Genomic DNA, 22,548 nt, shown 5'->3' with positions numbered 1-22,548 from the left:
GTTTCACTATACGAGACGTGGGATTTCCACGTACGACTGGCGCAGTGGATAGTTAATTATCCAACGTTTCAAGCTTGGCCGGAAGATACTCAACAGCGTAGAGTGCTTGATACTGTATCAAAGGCTTCGATAAGTCTAGCACCACCAAAACTACTTTATCACACCTGCTGCTTGCGTGGAGATACCGTGCAGCGTTGTTGTAGAGCTGTGTAGCTTACCAAAACCAATGTTGATGGTCTGACGCTGGGGAGGAGTAAAACCTGAAGAGTCTTTGCTATGGACGACAAAAACGAAATCAGTCTGCACTATTCATATTTGCTGGTATCCTTCTCTGGTTTCAGTAGCAGGACTATCTTGCTTTTTTCCATACTTCGGACAAGATGTGGATGGCTAGCGACTGGATGAAAACTTTGGTGGGATACTCAACTTCAGGCTCATAAAGATTCCGTCGTTGTAAAAAGCATTGGATAATTTAGCGTTCCTAATGTCATTTGCAAAATCATCCATACTAAATTATGGTGCTTCCTCCTCGGTAGGTAGACATCAAATGCGACGTATTAGTCTTATTTTCGTCCTGTCACTATGGGGGTGCTCGACAACTTGTCAATTAAAATATCTTGCACATGCTCCAATGTTGCAACGCTTCAGATGGTATAGTCACTTGTTCTGCTTGTGCTTACCGACCATCCTGTTAACATCCTGTGTCAGCTCCCGGACACTGAGGTCACTGTAGTTGTCTCGACGAAACTCACTCATCAGGTTGAGAACTTTAGTGAGATACTCGGACGCCACGCAGGTATGTGGGGTGCGGCTGCAGCAGTGATGATGTCTCGGGACGTCCTTTCGACTACCCGAACATCAGATCACACCTCAGTACATTGTAACCGTCACAACGCGGTATGCTGCAATTGTTGTTGAGCTTGGTTTCCTCCACCGCCGCGACCGTGATACTTTTCCGACTCATGAAATCCACTTTTTCCTCTATCTTTCCTCGGAGTTCATTGCAATTAAATTGCAGAAAGGATGAATTTTCAGGGATTGGTACAACAACGGTTGGTGTTAAGTGCGGTTGCCGTTGGGGGACTGCGGGGAGTATCGTGTTCTGATTATGAGGACGACGACGACTCACTGGGGGCTGTGTTCACGCACCATGCAGCAACATATTTCCTGCGTAGTCCATCTAATAGACGAGTCCAGGACAACCCCTTAGATGCACCCACTCTCGACATCTATTGCATCTCACCGAAGTTTAAGTGTGCTGAATGCGGATGGTTTTTCTCGGTCCCGGCACAGACCAAAAGCATTCGGAAGAGGCATTCCGGGATATGCTGCTCTCAACACAGACATATTATACAATCTTTTATACACTAAGGCGACAGCCGCTAGCCAGAACCAGAGAGTTATGTGGTTGCTGGTCAACCCTTTATCGAAGAATGCGCCGATTTCATTGTCAATTCCCCAACTATAGATTTTTTAAAAATGATTCGACCAAACTCGTCACGCTACGTGTATGCTGTGGAATTTCTTCAGATTCAGATATATACCAAACAGTTGCGAACATCAGAATGGTCGGACAGTTACAAATCTGCACAGGTAATTGGAAAAGTGTCTGAAATTAGGCTACTTTTTTTCTCATGGTTGATGAAAGTGTGGCGTTCAGAGGTTGTTGTAGTCCTAATGTTATTACAGAACAGTCTAAAGTGAAATTCCTCATCCGAGTGAAATTCGGTAAGTTTTGTATCATAGATCGCACTGTTAAATGAAACCGGTCTTTGCCAGTAATGAAAATATATATAGAGCGAACCTATGGAGAGGTGCAAATTTCGGCTACGAGGACAAAAGTATCTTTAAAATGGTAAGTTTTCTTAAGTAGCCGTCCTTTGGATTTATGACTTTCTCCTATGGACAGGTGCAAATTTCGGCTACGCAGACAAAAGTATCTTTAAAATTATAAGTTTTCTTAAGTAGCCGGACTTCGGCCGGGGATTTAATACTTTCTCCTATGGAAGGGTTCAAATTTAAGCTACGCGGACAACAGTTTCTTTAAAATTGTAAGTTTTCTTCCCTAAAATTTTAATTTCCGGAATTTTTAAGCAAAAAATATAGTAAAAATACACTTTTTTTCTCTAACTCCCTAACCGGGGTTAGCATTTTAACGGAAAATAAATCATTAACAAGTAAAAAAGTATCAGTCGGCTTTGCCGACAGAGATATACGCTCAGCCCGTTCGAGAGATATCGTGAATAGGATTTTAGTGACATTTTTTTAAAATATTGTGGGGATGTATAGGAAGTTGTGGACCGGTATTGCCTATCCCCGAACTAAAACTAAGTTTGGACAAAATATAATAAAGGCCACAATTTGGACCAAATCATTTGATCAGTTTGTGCTCTCCACCCACTACATATGGTGCCATGGGAGTATTTTACCTTTCGGGCTGTTTTCTCAAGAAGTATGGACTTGCCCCTGAAAAAAACGTTTACTGTCGTAAAGGAGGTCAGTGAATGGAAGTTGCTTCAACAACTATCAAAGTGATTCGAGAGCAGGTCTTAAAGTGAACTTATCCGACATTTTGTGTTGGAGGTAGCCAACTTTTGGACCAAATCGGTTCATCCGTTCGAGAGTTATCGTGCGAACCAGCCAGCCAGACAGACGGACGGACATTCCTAAATCGACTCAAAATTGTCTGAAACACATTTCGTCCAAACATACTTGGGGTCTAAAACCATTATTTTGATGAGGCACATACATTTTGCCCGTATGAAAGTGTATATACCCTCGTTAGTATAAATGCTGAGGATATAAAAAGGTGTTATTTTACGCTTTCATTTGATACCTATATGGGTTCAGAAAACCCGGTTATATATCCGGTATTTGCCCGTACTTTCGATTAAAACAACGGGATAAGAGGTTATGAACGCCGGCAAAATTTTATATTTTCGTAATCAGGGCATCGAGATCTATCTATGGTAAAAATTTAAGATTTATCCGACAGTTATAGCTAAACTAGGAATAAGCCGACGTACTTTGCTACATCTATTTAGGATATACTGATCCAGGAAATGCATTTAGTTCGAAAAGTTGTTTAATTCGGAATGGCCTCAATCAAATAAAGCTCATTTTCAAATTACCAGTCAACAAGAATCATGGAATAAAATACACAAGTCTAAACACCACAGAGCCAGCCAGACAGACACATGACAAAACAATCCACAACTCAAAAACAACCAGTTGCGGCATTTGCTGCGAATGGCACAACAAAGGGGAAATAAAAAAAACCAAACAACAAGAATTTGTTTATAAGAAAAATCAATGAAAGATTGGCACTAAAGCCGCAGACGCAAAAATTTGTGCCAAATATAGAGAAAAGGGTGAGGAGAGATGGACAGAAGAAGGACATTTTCACGAACACAAATGAGAGGAAAAAAGTTAAATTGTTTGCCAGGTATGACCGAATGAATTAAAATGTTTCTTGAATGAAAAGGAAAAAGGTGCAAAATGTAGTAGAATTACCCTCAATATATGACGAATCCTTTGACAAGGAAAAAATAAGTAAAAATCAGCTGGGGTCCTGTGATGAAATTTATGTACACTTTAGCAGGGGATTAATGGTTTGAGGGGAAATATTTGAAAATGTATAAAAATGATGAATTATTTGGCTATTTGAAGACAGGGAACACACACATGTACGCACTACATACATTCAATTATCCTTTTTCAAAAAAAAAAAGAATATTATAAATTTGCCAATACACCACAATAAAGTTTCCGCAACGCCCACAAAGGATTGATGAATGGATTATATCACAGTTTGCTGAATGGCTATTGCAAAATAACAAAACATTTCTTCTTTCATTTTTAATTGGAGCACTTAAGGAATTTAGTTCACAATAATACCTTTACTTTCTTTTTGTATACACTCTAAAACACCAGCGCCAGTCACCAAAGCGTCACACTGTCTGTTGTCTTGTAGAAGTAGTTTTTTTTCGTTCAGATTTCTTCTTTTTTTCTTCTGATTATCGAATAAAATGATTCTATTTTTTAATGAAATCGAAATTAGTTGTACACCACCGCTAAACAAGAAGAATAACAGCGCAAATACTTAAAGAGGAGAAGCAGCGAGCAAATAATTCTTATAATTCTTCATCGCCGTCGGTCGTCGTCTGTTGGATACCTTTTTTTGTTTTATTTCTTTTCTTCTTGTACTAAAAGTTGGCAGCAGCAGCAAAGCAGACAACTTTTGACAATTTGAAATGACGGCGGACCAAACAACGAAAGCAAAAAGATAAACAAAACAATAGCGGTATTCACTCATTGTTGTAGATTTACAACTCTTGTTAATGTACTATATGTACCAGGGTTTTTTACAACGAAGTGTGAATGTCTTTTTTGTGAATATCGTAAACAAATCAAAGCATCTTAACGTCGTCGTAAGTCTATCTTTTAGTTTCAGTTTTATTACACTTTTTTCATAAAAAAATTGTTTTTTTCTTGGCCTCCATTCTCTTTTTTTATTTTTCCCATTTTTCTACTAAAAAACAAAACTCCAACATAAAGTGTGTATGCGTACCCGATAATTTGTAATAATTATTACAAATTATTACTGAATGTTGTTTTTTTACACAAATGTTCAGTAAAAGAGAATGAATTGAGAAACTTTTTTTAAATTTTTATTACTGAGAACTTATAATTTTTACTGAAGGAATTTTGTTCAGTAAAATTTTGTAGCTTTAGGCAGTTGTCAAAATGTTAAAATATTCAAATATCATAATCGTAAATATTAATCAAATTGAAAATTTTACTGAATGTTGTCTTTTTACTTTTTTAATTTTTTCCTTTGAAAGAGTATAAATGCTTTACTCTTTAAAAGAAGTTACTGAGTAATATTTACTGAGAAAGTACAAGGACAAACCTATTAATAAAACTCACAACAACGTGACGACACAACAATCAGCTGTTCTAACCCTTGTCAAAGTACAATGGAATGTTTACAATACTTTTAGGTCGAGTAAATTAACAACCCTGTGGTAAATTAAACTTTCATGTATTTTGTTGTTGTGGTATTGTAAACACTTGTAGATCTACAATATTAACAAGATGTACAAGATCTACAATGCCACTTTACCAACATGAGTGAATACCGCTAATGTTCTTTTGCGAGAGAGAGGAAAGACTGAAATGAGAGCAATGATTGAAACAGCGTTGTCAGTATTTGGGGATATTTCGTTAAATTGGGGATTTATATTTGTATTTAATGGGGACAAAAAACCTACTTGGGGATTTGGTAAAATCTGAAAAAATGTTGTGGATTTTTGGGGAATTTCTTTTTTAAGTACATACATTTTTATATTATCTCTACTGCCAGCATAAAATATGAAGAAGACATTGAAAAAATGACGTAAAGAAATAAGGCCCCATGAAATAACACCCCAAACGGAAATGAAAATGGACCCAGATTTTTGGGGTGTTTTTTTTTTAATTTGAAAAATGGACCCAATACAAAAGGGCCCTAGGAAATTTGACCAAAATGCATTTTTGAAATTGGGGTACATTTCGCAAATGCAATATCACTCCAAACACCGAAAATACAATTAGGCCCCAAAATATTTATTCACTTAAATTTTGGGTGTAAATGAAACAACAAATTTGGAGTGTATTTACAAAAAGGATTTTTAAAGATATTCATACAATAGTTTGTAATAACGAACTAATTGATGGTCTTACCTTTTTATAATTTGAACATATTGGAACCACTTCAGAAGATTACCAAAGTTTGAGCTCAATCAGAATATGTTAACACGTGCCACTGGGGCCTCAAAGTTTCCATGGGCCCTTTATATAGCTAATATATAAATCGGACCCGATTTTCAAAATTTTTTGTAGGACTACTTTGTTTATCGCAATTTTGTCACAGAGAAAGAAGCCTATTGATGCTTGGCGTACATCCTACTTTTTAATTTTTTTTATTTAAGTTCTGTATTAATGAAGAAACTCAGATCAAAGGCGCTAAGAAAAAATAACAACATTTATTGAAAAGGACTCAGCATATTTACCTTTGGAAGGATCTGGGCTTTGCTTTTGAGAAAGACATAGAATGTCTGGCTAAGTCAATAATTATGAATGTTTTAGAAGACCTGTGCCGAATATTTTAAACTCATGTTTATATAATACTTAAACGTTTATATAATACTTATATTATTAATATAAGTGATCTCTCATACTTGTAAGCACACCCATGATAGTCATAAGCAATGCATAAACAAAATAGTAGTCTCAAAATAACTCACAACGCGAGCTCATATCCTCCGTATACAGAAAACGTAACAAAGTGAATTGTGTGTTTCTAATAGATCTAGAGAAAGCAAGCCGATCTCGGAGGAAACCGGGTAGTTCTAAAAGTAAAGATTTGTAAAGAAATGAAAACTCGTTGCTGAACAAAAACATTAAACGAAACTCCAAGGGAAATCATTGCCTTTTCCGATCGACGCAAGCTATAAACATATCTCACAATCATGTTGAACAGTTCTTCTACTTGTTCAATGTTCATGCGTTGAACCCGATATCACCTCTATACCATAAGAAATTATCAATATTAAAATAGAATAAGCAAGATTTTTCTTGATAGATTATCAATCATAAAATATGCAACTTTTTTAACTTGCAAGCAATTTCCTTCATTATTTGATGTAATTCACTGGGTCAAACCAATTTTAGAACCAGTTGACAAACAACCTAACTTGGTGGTTGTGTGGGTTCTAATCGCGGCTTTCCTTTTTCACTTGCAAAAATCAACGGTCAGTAAGCTCAGCTCTAAACTAGAAAATGAATTAAAACCTCCACGGAAGTTTACAACTTTAAAAAAATACCCTTCACCGCTACAGAGATCTGCCCAAGGATGAAGGAATGCTTTATAATCCAAAGCGTTGGGCCCTGAAGGAATATCCATGACAATGTTGGAACAGCTCGATATGCCGCTAACCACCCTCATCTTTGCCGAAGTCTGGGAAATGGTCTCACTACTGAAGCCAGGCAAGGATGCCAGCAAAGGTGATACGTACAGACCGATTTCGCTTTTGTCGCCTGTAGTCCTCTCCAGTGCCAGAAATAGCTATCCAGTTGCCGATCAGCAGCATGGGTTCCGTAACGACAGCAACGCTGCATGCCATCTACACATATTAGTCGAGGACTCAACCAGAGCAAGCCGTATGGTAGAACAGTGATGGTAGCGCCGGACTTATCAAAAGCCTTTGATACTATCAAGCATTCCAACGCTGTTCGAGGACATCGTACAGACTACCCTCCGACCAATTTTAAAACGTTGGATAATCAATTATATGTGTGGACGCCAGTCGTACGTGGAATTCAGAAACAGGGGGTTCCCTAAGGGTGGGGGGGGGGGGGGTGATATTTCAGGAACTGTTCAGCATCTACCTATCCTGCATTCTACCCTCTGTAGACGGCATTGATATCATAACGTATGCGGATGATTGTACAATCTTGCCGTTAGGTACCTTCCCTGATGTCATGTGTCAAAGGCTGAACTCCTATTTGACTGATCTTACCTCCTTCTTCCACCACATGGACTGCAGAGGTGAGCACTGATTTCAATGTCATGGTCGATGGTAACAGAATTCCGACCACCAACTACTCCAAAATTCTAGGGGTCACTTTCGACAGCACGTTCACTTCGTCCGCGCATGCGACAGTTATCTTCATGATCTATAAAGACAAAAGGGAACCCCTATTCAACAAGCAGGTTTATATAGCATTCACACGAATACAGTCGCAGTCCTCGGAGAAAATCTCCCAACTATCGCAACTGAGGAGTGTCAGCTGCCACTACATAGCAGAGTAGTTTTGGCTCAACTATGCTCGAGTTGGTGCAGCCGTCTAAATTCCTATAAGACAAGGATTGAGACACCGTTCAAAACATCTGCCCAGCATGCAACACAGGCCTGCAGGACTCAGAGTCATATTAAGCAGAAAAACGAAGTTACAAACACACCACCACATTTTGTATTGTAAACACCCACATTCATTAAATGAATGGGGTGCACGGCGTATTGTTTTCCTCTGGTGAGACCATCTCCTCATCTTCATGTTATTTTAACAGGTAATGACTGGGCGATGAGAAGAGTATAAATTCATTTGGAATTCTTATAGATGAGGTGGCACCATCACCACAGTTTGCGGTAGATGGTGGTGGATATATTATCCGTGGTATTGCAAAACAGCCAAAGGTCTTGGATCTTACTCCAATGGTGATGTTAAAACAGCTATATAAAACAGGAGTCTGAAATCAACTCAACATATCTTTAGTCACCTAACTAGCCAAAGTCTTCAAAATTGGCAGAGTAGTCGCACTACTGAACCCAGGCAAGCATGCCGCTAATGTGAATCATATTAACCGATCTCACTTTTTTACCGGTAGCGAAGACTATTGAGATATTAGGAGTGTTATCCAGTTCAGAATAATCAACATGGATTTCGGAAGTTGTATTGCACCCCATTATGGAGAATAATATTATTGCGTTATAACAAAGACTTCTAAACACTTTAAAGCGAAAAGTATTGGCTTTCCCAATAAAAAAAATTATGAAATTGTTCCTACAACCAGAGGAGACAACTGAGTCGTCTCTCTTATCAATGAGTTAACCCCGAATTAGATTAAGACACCACTTGTTGGAAAAAAGTGGTGCGTGGCTGAAATACTCAGGGAAGGTGATGTTATCTGGCGTGGGAATCTAAACCGGACATTCAGTGTGCAAGGCGGCTGTGCTTACTATTACCACCTATTAGAATTTCCACACGATCGGAAACAAAAAACCAGTAAGGAAAGGATCAAAGTCGGGCGGGACCGACTATATAAAAACCTACACCACTGTGAATATGTAAAATATATATGGGAGCTAAATCCCACTAAATCACACATTTATTTGTAGACCAAATTCAGTCACATAGTCCAAATTTTATCAATATTGAACATATATAGTGTGTTTCGTGCATCAAATATCTCAAATCTGCCTAAAATATATATATATATATATTTCTAGACTAAATTCAGTCGAACATTCCAAATGTCATTGAAATCGGTCATATATAGTGTGTTTCGTGCACCAAATGCCTTAAATCGGGCGAAGACATATATGGGGGCTATATCCAAATGTGAACCGATTTTTACCAAAATAAATAGCGTTCGTCCTTTGGCCAAAAAAACTATCTTCCCCAATTTTCATACGAATCGGACAATAAATGCGACCTGTACTTTGTTTACAAATATACATGGACGGACAGACAGACGGACATGCGTAAATCGACTAAGAAAGTGATTCTATGTATATCCCTTAAAGGAACTATGGGTCTATCTCGTTTCCTTTTGTATGTTACAAACTAATGCACAAAGACATAATACCCCTTCCACAAGGTGGTGTAGGGTATAAAAAACGCAACTGTTGAGAAGGTACCTAATGGGAATAGAAATAAACCGACATAGCCAATATAGTTATAGTGTCACCCAGCCATTTTAGTTGGTCACCGTACGATTTGTTACAACTTTTGGATAATCAGAATCACAAGGAACGAAATACTCAGGAAATGTCGCCAACATTACTGAGGAAGCTGAAAAATGTTGGGTGTTGTCTGGCCGGGGAATCGAACCCACAACCTTCAGCGTGCAAGGCGGGCGTGCACCATGGTGGCACCCAAACACCCTCGAAAACATTATCCATATCTCTATAAACAGAATCTCATGTTTTGGCCAAATCATATACTCAATTCGAAAGTTTTCGTGCTCATCAGTACTTTTAGTTAGCGCCTGGAAGGTTTTTTGAATTATGGGAACATTATCTCTTATTGACCTACCCCGGAAAAAATTTACAGTAGTAATAGGGACGGTGAGGACAATCTATGGGCTTACTTTGGGTCATTATCTGAGGAAGTATATACAGTAGAATCGCGATAATTCGTAATCTTCGGTCCCTTGAAAAAAATCGCGATATTTTCTTTCCTTTATATAGTTATCGTCCCATCCAGCCATTTTAGATGGCCAACGTACGATTTATTACAACTTTTGGGTAATCAGAATAACAAGGACTACCTTGAAAAGAAAAGCCAAATGAAACCCCGAACAGCGCTTAAACAACACCTATACCCCTTTGAAAACATTATATCTCTATAAAAAGAATGTCCGAGTTTACCTTCGGTTAAAATTTCAAAACGGTCCTCGAACAACCCGCCCTTAAACTGCAATCAAGCACTTAATGATGAACTTTTGTGAGGGAGATACCGGAAGGTGTATTCCAATATAGACTTTTGTGGAACTTGATGTATGTATGTACGTCTGGAAGAAATTTTATCATGTTCAAGTTTTGGCCAAATCAGATACCCAATTCGAAAGTTTTCGTGCTCATCAGTACTTTTAGTTGATGCCGGGAGTGTTTTTTTATCTATGGGGCATTATCTCAGAAAATATTGGCATACAATCTATTGGCTTAGTTTGGGTGATTATCTGAGGAAGTATATACAATAGAATCGCGATAATTCGCAGTCTTCGATAATTCGCAACAAACTCCCGGTCCCTTGAAAAAAAATCGGGCTATTTCTTAAAAAATACAGGCATTTTGGTCCCCTCGAAAAGTTGTAAGATGTTCACGGTGCTCTTGAAACAATTTTAAATGGAAGGTGCTTACACCTCGGAAGTTTTTGCGGATTCTGAAACTACAATGTTTATAGATGAGAAAAATCAAAAAACAAAAAAAATCGCCGGAGCGCTTTTTAAATAATACGCGATTTAAGTTGACTTTTTTAGGGGTTGTTTAGGTTTTCACGATTTTGCTTAGAAACCGCAAGTCCTATCAAAATTGGACTAAAGAAAATGTTGTAGCTATGAAAATTCTCTACAAGATTGGCCTTTATGGTATTCTCGTCGGTTTTACTGTTTTTGAGATATAGAAGTTCAAATTGGGACAATTCAAATTCAATTCAATTCTGTATCGCCCCATTATAAAAAAATGTCATGACTGCAAATTCCCAACATAAACTTATATATCTAAAAAAATGGTACAATTTAGGATAAGTTACTTAAGTCAGTCTTGTAGAGAATTTTCACAGCTTTCAGATTTTCTCAGGTCCCATTTCGATAAGACTTACCGTATTCAAGTAAAATCGCGAAACCCTAACAAAAAAACTAAAAATGTAAACTGAGGTACTTTATCTTAAAATGGTACAGGCTGGGAACAAATGATAAACGTCAATCCTCTAGGGAATTTTCACAGCTACAAAATTTTCTTTAGCTCCATTTCGATTGGACTTGCGGTTTCCAAGCAAAATCGTGAAAACTTAAAAAACTCCTAAAAATGTGAATTTTGACCGCGATTTATTTAAAAATCCCTACAGCGATTTTTTCTTGTTTTTGGATTTTTCTCGTCTATGAACATTGCTGTTTTAGAATTCACAAAAACTTCCCCTGTGTAAGCGGTTTTCATCAAAAGTTAGTTAAGGCGCACCCTTCTTGATATTGTTTTCTAAGGGGGCGATACAGTCAGTGCATTGTCCCAATTTGAACTTCTATATCTCTAAAATGGTAAAAACTGCGAAAATACCGCAAAGGTCGATCTTGTAGAGAATTTTCATAGCTACAACATTTTCTTTAGTCCAATTTTGATAGGACTTGCGGTTTCTAAGCAATATCGTGAAAACCTAAACAACCCCTAAAAGCGCTCCGGCGATTTTTTTTTTTGTTTTTTGATTTTTCTCATCTATAAACATTGTAGTTTCAGAATCCGCAAAAACTTCCGAGGTGTAAGCACCTTCCATTTAAAATTGTTTCAAGAGCACCGTGTGTTTCATCTCAAAACATTTTCTAATTTCATCAATTTTGTTGTCAAAATCTTTTTATTAGAAACTTTAACATACCAAAAGCATAGCATCAATAGTTCTTGCGAAATTACACAATTATTAAGAGATATACCCTCAGCATATGTGAATTGAAACTTTAATCTATAGACAGATCGAATACCGGCTACTCAAAAAAAAAAAAAATAAAAAATCGTCAAAAATGTTTTATTTAGTTTAGTTTAGTTTATTTAGTTTTTATTTATTTATTTTATTTTATTTGTGACCCTTTGTGGAGGCACGAATATGGATTTGGATTAAAACTCAAAAATGTTGCGGAGGAGGTACCTGAAGGAATTTTGTAGCCCTTATTGATATTTGCCGACAAAAAATATATTTGGTTTGAAGCTCAAATGTGTTGCGGAGGATGCACTTGAAGGAATGGACTGACATAGTCCATTTTGGAAGTGGATCTTATTTTTGGAGCCATTCCTTTCTATACTTATCGCGTCCTTCAGTCATTTCCGTTTTCTACCTTTAAAATATACTTGAAACTGCACTTAGAGAAAATTTGTGAACTTTTATGAGGGCGGTACCCCAAAAAGTAGACTGAGAAAGGGGAGTTTTTACAGCGTTAGTTCCATTTTCTCGGGAAGTATGGACTTGGCCCTGAAATAACTTGAACCAACCTTAAACTGTACTTATGCCATTTTTTTTTTTCAAATTTTGTGTGGAAGTTACTCAAAGTATTGGATCGATATATTCCACGTTCGAATCTAATCCATGTCTAGAATAAATATTACAAAGTTCAAAGTTTAGACCAAATCGGTCAGCCAGACAGGGCTAAATCGACCCGAAATTGTCAGAACCATATTTCGTCCAAACATAATCACCATACACTGTGTGTAATTTTTTGAATCATGGAAAAATAAACATATTCTGACACCGCAGCGTGTTAGAAGACCAAAAATAGGAAGACACGTGTCCCGGCGTGTTTCCCTCCCAGCAAAATAAATTGGAAGTAGTGCAATGTGGACTAGTTCTGTCACGGCATGTTTTGATGCAGTTCAACCGGAATCGTGAAAAAGGCACTCCAGTCCTCACATTTTAACCGCATTTGGATGCAATCCAAAGAATCACATCCACTTGTCACATTTTAACAACATCCGGATGCAGTTCAGCGGAGTCGTGAAAAAGGCACTCCAATTCCTCACAATTTAACAGCATCCGGATGCAGTCCAAAAGGAGTCGTGAAAAAGGCACTCCGTTCGCTACATATTATTAGCAGTTGTTAGAGATCCCTACATGTACATAAATCAGTTTGTACATCTCTACAGGCAGCGGCATACATTTTCCAATAAGAGATAAGCGTGTTAACATTTTCAAACATTTGTTAATACAAACTAAATAATATTTCATTTGTGAACACTTTTCCGGTAACTCAAGAGAAGAAAATTTCCGAATGGAATGCTGTTGGAGTACATGTCGAAATCTTAACTGATGATGGGAAGACAACCCATTTAGCAAATAAAGCAAAAACAGTTCAGCATGGATTAAATGGAGAGCGGAGAAAACACGCATTTTTGCGATTGAATTCAATGGAGAATTTTCATAATTTGTGTTAATGTAATAAAGTTCTTAATATTTTTGTTTTGCACAAATAATGCATTTTATTTGTTCTGGCATATTTTGTTATGGCTTGCACAATTTCCGCAGAATGCCTGTATCAAAACACATGCTTTGGACTGCCTACTATTCTACCCCAAAGGTTAAGTTCAAATGCAATGCCAAAGGGTCAGTTAAAATGCAGTGCCAGAGGGTCAGTTAAAATGCAGTGCCAAAAAGAGTCAGTCTCTAGTCACGCTCTTGTAAAAATCATGAGTGAAAATGCATAATTTGATGCACTTCCAGATCACTTGTGCATATCATTTAACTGCCTCTTTGGAGGCAAACTTTTTGCTGGGCTGTTACTTGGACTTTCGCGGTTGTGGGCCCCCGAAGCCTTGATTTCAAAAAGGCTCATTTTGTTAGGCTCATACCTTCTAAACCGCTAAGAATTTTGTTTTACTCGTGAAACAAAGTTGGTGCTCTCGACTTAAGTGCTTTTCCTACGAATTTTGATTGTTTTCAAAATTATTTTTGCAATATTTACCTTTCTATAAATTGATTTATTATGTACTTGTTCCCTATCAGAACTACAACAAATAAAAATAAAAACAAAATATGTAGATATTTTGTTGTGGTTATTAGAGTTTCTATTTCTGCTGCTGCTGGCTTCATAGTCGTTATAGTGGGTATCCCAACCAATTTGGAATTGTGTGAATCACAGAATATTTCGTGTATTACTTCTAGCGGGAGCGTAAGTTCATTTTGCACAAATCAAAATCTTGTTTAGTCATGAAACATCAAGTGAAAACGACGACAACGACATTTCAAAACTACATGTAATTGAAGATGGTTTTTGTTTTGTTATTTATTTGTTCATAACAAAAACACAATTGTTTTTGTTGCGGCTGTTGTACATGATAGTATTAAATTATAAACTTTGCGTCATCGAAAGAAATTGTTTTGAAATTAGCGCCATTGAATGGGAAAAAAGCAAGAAAAAAATTAACAAATCAAAATACACAACGAGAGTGACAGTTAGGAAAATGCAAGTGTGAGCAAAATAAAAATACCGCCAAATAACGATTCTCAAGGGAAGAGCGTGGCTGATTTTATTCTCTTGTGAAATACAAAATAGATACGAGAGATGAAATTAATGACAAATAGTGATGTCAATGCATCTTAAAAAAACGTTAATTCATTGCAAAATACTAAATCGGGATTTGTTTAAATGAAAAAATGTTATATTTTTCAATCTCGTGATAAACGTACTTAAGGGAAGGGTCCAGGATATTTATATTTTTGTGGATTCCCCATGAGGGACAAAACATGAAATTATATCACAACTATTCATATTAGCTCCTTGAAATTAGTTCATTACATACTAACTAACCATAGAGCGAAGTTTCGCAAATTCAGTTTTTCTAAATTATTCCACATTTTATTGTTGGATTAGCAAACATTTGTGTAAATTTTCTGATTCTTCTTCACTCTTATTTTCTCGTTTGATCATGCAAAGGCCACATTGCTTATAGAAATTAAATTTAAGTTAATTAAAAATTATTTTTACAGATAATTTATTGTTCAATTTATTTTTCATCACAAAAGTGTTTAATTCAAATGTAAGCGTTGTTGTTTATTTGCCGGCTGAGAAAATAAAATAAAATGCAAAAAAATCTGCAAAGAATAAACTAAACAGAATTTGCGAGTACAGGGGTGTATGTACCCCCTCTTATTCCTCTCTACTCCCTGGCCAATAAACTCAATTTTCTTTTCCATTACCTTTGAACGTCTAAACATCGACTAACGGACTAAAAACGATACATTGGATGATGGGAAGCAGGGATGTCAACGGTTCCGAGGTAAAATCGCTGTGGTTTTTGTACAGCAGCGGAAATTGGATCACTTAAAACGGAAACTTATGGCCTGTTTCTCTAAGACGATTCGAATTCAAATTCGTTCGAACTACTACCAAACACCTGTTACTGTAGAAAATTTTGTTTGATTTAAAACAAAAATGAATCAAATATTCTTCAGAAAACAGATGTTTGGTAGTACTTCGAACAATTTTGAATTCGAATTATCTTAGTGAAACAGGCCATTAAAAATTTCAAAAAAAAATTCTTCAGGTCCTTAAACTTACAATTCTTTAAGTAGTCGGCCTTCGGTCTGGTTTTAAGACTTTCTCCTATGTACAGGTGCAAAAGTTGTCTGCGCAAACAAAAGTATTCTCCATAAGCTTTAAAACGATACCCATATTGCCCAAGTAAGAATAGTAAGTCCCAATTTACATTAGGCGAGTTTACTTGCGGCAATTGTCAGTTTGTAGGTGAGAGAGGGTGCTGAGAGGCAAAGGGTTACCATATGCCTCACCTCTCTCTCCTACAAAATGACAATTGTCGCAAGTAAACTCGCCCAATGTAAATTGGGACTATGTCCATATTTATATTAGGCAATTTTCCATGGGGCAATTGTCAGTTTGATGGAGAGAGAGGTGAGGCATATGGTAACCCTTTGCCTCTCAACACCCTCTCTCACCTACAAACTGACAATTGCCGCAAGGAAAATTGCCTAATGTAAATATGGACTAAAATGTCATCTCGGGAAGTATGGACTATCCCGGGAAGGCTATACAAGTATATCGTTGTGACAGGGTCCCAAGCACTACCTATTGTAACAATTTCAGCATGATCCGAGAGGTGCCTCTAAACGAGACATAAGCCCTTACGTTTATTAGAATTGAATTGATGCTATCCTGTAGTGCGATTCTCTAACTCATTTTTTGAGTTACCGACTAATGTCGGTAACACTAAAATGCTTATACTTTCGGTAATTAACGATATTTTTCGGTAAGTTAGCGACCAATAAAAAGTAGTCGTAGCAACAGTGTTGACAACTTTTATTTGAACTGTTACTGATTTATGTCGGTAACTTAAAAAAATGAGTTAGAGAATCGCACTACTGATTTGGTTTAACGGGAAACATCTACCAACAAATCAAGATAGCGCTATTATCATGAAAATAAACGCCAGTAAAACTTACTCCAAATTGTCATCTTTGGTCTTATAGGGGGTTATCATGAACGCAATTCCCCGTGAATTTGTTCACGTTCTCCCTTAAGTTGCAACGGCGGAAAAACAAAACTCACGGGGAAATTTCATTCACGATAATCCCCATAATGTTAAAAAAGTACTGTACAAACAATCACAAACATAATCCGTATAAACCGCCAAAACATCTTATACAACAGAACAGCACACACAAAAACAGCTACATTAGCATCATTGCAGAAAAGTCATTCTAAAATTAGACAAAAAATAATGACAACATACACAAAATTGCATTGTTTTGCAAGGAATATATTTTCAATTGTATTTGTGTATTCACATTTCCCCCCTTTCCTTGATGACCCCAAAAACACAGCAAACCCCCCTCGTGTAAAAACGACAAGATTTTGAAAAAAATATAAACGGAGCAATGACACACTAATACAAACATATTATAATCATACTCGTAGTTTCTTTTGAACAAACACAAAATTTCTTAGTCCATTAATACTATTCTTGGCATAAATCATCATCATTACCAACAATAAGACGCACAAAACATAAACAAAATACGTCCCACCGCCCGAAAATTAGGTATTTTTATGAATAATTGCATACTTCAAACACCACACCAACAATACAGAACGACGATGAAGGGATTGCTTGCTCTTCAGCCAGAATTTTGTTGGTTATGTTCGCTTCTAGCTGGATGGCTCTGGCAGGCTGGCTTGTAGGCAAATGTAACATTTGCTTTGGGATGAAATTTTTATAGATTTGATTTTTTCTTTATTTTACACAAAGACCGAGAGTGCTTACTTAATAAGAATAATAACACCGAACACACAATACAACAATGAATACAGCGAACGAATTGTACTTTTGTGTTATTACACGAACTTGCCTTTTTCTTTTCTTGTGGCCTGACTCTACCACAAAATTTCTTTCCGATTTATTATATCTTACACCGTCTATATTTTACACAGACAGACAGAGAATTTTATCCAACTATTTATTTAGTAAAATTCAAGCAATTTTTTTGCGAGAAATTTATTTTTCTCGAGTTCGCAACCAACTGGTTCAAAGAAACGATTCCGTAAAATGAACTATCGAGGCAACATAGAAATCTTTCGTGTGTTTAGTTAAGCGGGGTACACACGACCAGTTTTGACTGTCGATTTTTCGTAAATATCGATTGCTTCAGTTTTGTTGGGTTTTTCGGAGCGGTCACACTTAAAGTGGGGTACACACGATCAGTTTTGACTGTCAGTTTTGCTCAAATAATCGGTTGCTTAAGCTGGGTACACATTGTCAGTTTTGAATGACAGCTTTGTTGTTGCTTGCTAGTGTGGCCGTTCATTTTTGTCATTCATCATGCAACCACAAAATGTTTTGTGGTTGCTGGACGGTTTGACAGTTATCGATAATTTCGAAATATCGACATTCAAAACTGACAATGTGTACTGCACTTTACCAGTGGGGCCGTTCATTTTTGTCAGTCATCAGGCAACCACAAAATATTTTGTGGTTGCTGTACGGTTGGACAGTTATCGATAATTCCGAAAAATCGATAGTCAAAACTGATCGTGTGTACCCCGCTTTAAGTACAGTACACATTGTCGGTTTTGAATGACGATTTTTTGCAATTATCGATAACTGTCCAACCGTGCAGCAACCACGAAATATTATGTGGTTGTATTATGAATGACAAAAATGAACGGCCACACTAGCAAGCACCAACAAATGCTCTGTTCCTTTACGTGCCTGAGGTTACCATTTCTTACCATTTTTAACCTGTAAAGTGTTCCCTTACTTTTAATAGCATACAATTTATATGATAGCAGTTTACCACTTTTACCATTTTCTGCCACTGTTACCATTTTTAAAAGTAAAGGAACAGACCAAAAGCTGTCATTCAAAACTGACAATAGCTGTGTTCCAGAACTAAAAAGTTTTTACAATTTTTACGACTTTTACACATTTTACTCAGAAATGAGTTCCCGTACACAAAAAAGTTGTAAAATGTTCACTTCTCTATAAACAAAAATGGCGCTGAATGACGCTCTCTTTAAAAACTTTTTACACGACAAATTTGGGCGAGTAAAAAAATTGTAACATGGTTGCCGGCGTCTGATTGGCTGATACGCCTACTTTCCAGTTCCAGTTTTTTGACGTATTTTCCATTTTTCCGTTCCCGAACTATTTCAAAAAACGTGTGTGTGAGAACAAATTTTTTGCAGTTCTCTCTTTTACGAATTTTACCATCAAAAAGTACGGGAACGAAGCTAATGTGTACCCAGCTTTAGGTCAGTTTTGAATGACGATTTTTTTGCAATTATCGATAAGTCGATGGTCAGACTAGCACGATTTCAACATGGCGACGTCAAGTTTATAGTCGAGGGGTATGAAGTAGTGAAACCCATGTACATGGTTTTCTGTGTTTGTTGTGTTGCCTCTTCTTGTCGTTCGTTGCAAGATTTTTTCTTCCATTTTCTTTCATTGTGATTTTCTCAAGCCAACGTTAACAACGAAACAAGCATAACAAGATTTAACAAAAACATTTTATTAATAAAATAGACAAGATGTAGCTATTACTATTAATTTAATTATTAATGTTAATTATTTTGTGTTGTTGTTTAGTTTATTTATATATGTATGTCCCAATTTACATTAGGCGAGTTTACGGCAATTGTCAGTTTGTAGGTGAGAGAGGGTGCTGAGAGGCAAAGGGTTACCATATGCCTCACCTCTCTCTCCTACAAAATGACAGTTGCCGCAAGTAAACTCGCCCAATGTAACTCTTGTGCCAGACTATGAAAATTTTCATGAAAATGTTTTGAGCTTATGGGTAAGAAGGGAGAAAGGGAGCTCCTTCACCTCCGCTCTCTCCTAAAAGTTTAAATATTTTCATGTGTTATTTTCAGTGTCTGGCACAAGAGTAAATTGGGACTTTGCTTTGTTTTTTGGTATGAGAAACACAACAAATGCGAATAGTAAAATAAAGGGACACGAAAAAATCTAAAATTTCACGTTAACGTGTGTGGACACTAACGAAACTTGAAAATAAACTTTAACGAAATTGGTTTCAAGAAACCTTGCTAGTCTGACCATCGACTAACGGTCCAACCGTCCAGCAACCACAAAAGCTGTGTTCCTTTACTTAACTGAGGTTACCATTTGTTACCATTTTTAACCTGCAAAGCGTTCCTTAACCCCGAAAAGTGGCAAAACTGGAAGCAATTTTTAAGAGAGAGTGGAGAGAGAGCGAAATTGGCTTTCTCTTCTACCACAGGCTACCAGCAAAATTTCTGCAGGTAAACAATGGCAGAACTGATTTTTCGACTTTTGTTTGACGATTAATTCACAATGAAAAAGAAAATGGACGCAAAACAGAAGAAAAAGTCGAACGCTGAGAAAACTAAATTTGACCGTGTTTAGACATTCAAACTGGAAAGAAATTTTGTCTTCTCAATTTCTTTTAAAATGTTCTTGTTGTTTAGACACGGAAATCATGTTTGTGAAAATTTTATAAATTTCCTTATTCTTCTTCACACTCATTTTCTCACTGCGCCATTCAAAAACAAAGCCAAGGCAAAATTGTAATGAAAAAAAAAAAGTAGAAATGGACGTGAGGGATAAACAATTAATTATTAAGGAAACCCTTGAATTGCATGTTAATTTTGATATTTCCAATTATTTCGAATTGTTTTATTTAAAGTGTTTCGACCTTTTTAATTCGTATTTATGATTTTTAAGACTTAGTCTTATCGGGCTATAAGGTCTTCGTAATCAATGAAAATAAAGACTATTTATTTCATTTTTCTATCCGACGTTTCGTTGGGATTTTCCAACATCTTCAGGGATAATTTTATTAATCTGGCAACGACATAGAATATACGTACAATAGTTAGTTTTCATATTTTTACATTCAACGTTTCCTAGCATTAAGAATATGTATACTTACAAATAATCTCTCGTCAGTTTTACATCAAATTTAAATTAATTGTAGGTTATAAAAAAAAAACGACACAACAAATAAAATAAATAAATGCAAAAATAATTAAAATATAGATGTAAATATCACAGTAGTCTTAATGCTAAAATCACAGAAGTTAAAAAATACGACTAAAATATTGCTAACGTGTATATTGCATTGGTATTATCCTTATCTTCTTTTCTATTTATTGCACATTCCATTTTCTGCTGAATTCGTAGGCTCTCTATTGTATATCGTTTATTTTCTGTTCTCTCTTTGTCTAGTATTTTCACGTTGTCAAGATCTGCTTTGTGCTTATTCTCTATGCAATGCTGCGCCAAAGCAGTGGTTTGTTTACATTTTAGTATGTCATTTGTGTGTTCAGCGATTCTGGTGCCTAAGCTGCGTTTGGTCGTCCCCACGTATAATTTCCCGCACTTGTCTTCTTCGTTACCATTGCACTTTATTTCGTACACAACATTACTTTGGTCTGTCTTTTCTATTTTTGTTTTGGTTTTTGTGTACAGTGATGATATCGTTTTATATGGTTTGTGGGCTAAAGCTATTTCTTCATCTTCTATTATTTGTTGTATTTGTTTAGTTTCTGTGAGTCTCGGAATATATTGCACTGAGAAATATTTGGTGTTGCCAGATGGTTCCTTTTTGGTCACTTTTTGGGATAATGCGTTTTTTATGAGTTTATTTATTAATTTAGTCGGATAATTATTTTGTTTAAGTATCTGTTTAATTCTATCTATATTTTTGTTGATGAACTGTTCATGGCTCAGTTTAAATACTTTATTAATTAGGCTGGTGGCTGTATTTAGTTTCTGTTGAATAGGTTGAGTCGAATGATAATTTATTATTCTTCCGGAGGCAGTTGGTTTTGAATACCAATCTGTGTATAATTGATTGCCATGTTTGTGGATTTTAATGTCTAGAAACGGTATGCAATTATTTTCTTCTACTTCAATGGTGAATTTTAACTTGTTGTGGTAATTGTTTAAGGCCTCCAGTATCTTGGTTTCTTCTCCTTTTTTGATAATAGCTAGCATATCGTCAACGTATTTCGTCAAGAATTTAAATTTTATATTTTGTTTGTCAAGATCATCTATTATTTGCGTCAAAAGGGTGTCGAGGACTATATCAGCTATTGTTGGGGATAGCGGATTTCCCATTGGCATTCCATATACTTGAGTGTAGTAGTCTCCGTCATACATAAAATAGTTATTTTCATTGAGACAGAATTGCAAGATTTTCAAAAATTGTGATTTTGGTATTTGTGTGTGTTTCTCAATGTTTCCCCACTGTGTCATTATGTTTTTTATGGCCAAATGTATCGGAATATTTGTGAATAATGATACTACATCAAATGATACTAAGAGATCATTATCGTCGAGAATTATTTCATCTAGTTTTTCCTTTAATTCGAAGGAGTTTTTAATGTTATATTCTTTAGTTATTATGTTTTTTAGAAGATTTCCCACGTGCTTTGACAATTTATAGCACGGTACTTCTACCGAAGATGATATGGGTCTGAGAGGCATGTTTTCTTTGTGTACCTTTGGAAGGCCATAAAGTCTAGGTGCATTTGAGGCATGCGATATGAGCTTAAATTTCTCTAGGCTTGTTATATAGTTTAGTTTGTGTAAGTCCATGATAATTTTGTTGTTTTTCCTCTGCAATTTTTGTGTTGGATCCGTGCGCATTTTCTTGTATGTTATTTTATCGTCCAGGAGATCTTTCATTCCTTTTTTGTATGCTTCTTTGTACATCACTACAGTTTTGTTACCCTTGTCAGCTTTTGTGATTACTATTTCGTCTTTATATTTCTTCAAAAATTTCTTCGTTTCTTCAAATTGTTTTTGCTTAAAAACATAGCTTTTCCTCCAAAAGTTTTTTTTTTCAATTGTCTTCCCTGTTGTTTGTTTCTTGACAGAGAAAATAAAATGAAAGAAAATGCAAAAACAAATCTTCAGCCAACTTCAGGTTGTATACGAAGAAGAACGAAACAAAACAGAATTTGCCAGTACAGAGGTGTGTGTACCCCCTCTTATTCCTCTCTACTCCCTCTCCCATAAACTCAATTTT

The 22,548-nt window shown here is 36.2% G+C and overlaps 1 protein-coding gene across 12 annotated transcripts in view; it reads right to left on the bottom strand.

The window, feature by feature from the left end:
- The window catches only part of alph (protein phosphatase alphabet), a 29,219-nt gene extending 11,602 nt beyond the window's left edge, over positions 1-17,617 (bottom strand). For 2 of the 12 annotated variants that reach the window (XM_073961984.1, XM_073961978.1), the window contains exon 1: positions 17,386-17,617. The gene's annotated coding sequence lies outside the window, so the exon portion shown is untranslated. Of the gene's footprint in view, positions 1-3,897; positions 4,311-13,984; positions 14,488-17,023 lie in introns of those variants that run through there. The other 10 variants (XM_073961990.1, XM_073961983.1, XM_073961988.1 and 7 more) reach the window with 9 other exon arrangements.
- Positions 17,618-22,548: the final 4,931 nt, after the last annotated feature.

The sequence above is a fragment of the Musca autumnalis genome, unplaced genomic scaffold, assembly GCF_047663935.1.
Source record: "Musca autumnalis isolate F117 unplaced genomic scaffold, ASM4766393v1 scaffold_1, whole genome shotgun sequence".
NCBI lineage: Eukaryota > Metazoa > Arthropoda > Insecta > Diptera > Muscidae > Musca > Musca autumnalis.
This window is presented reverse-complemented; position numbering and strand designations above follow the sequence as displayed.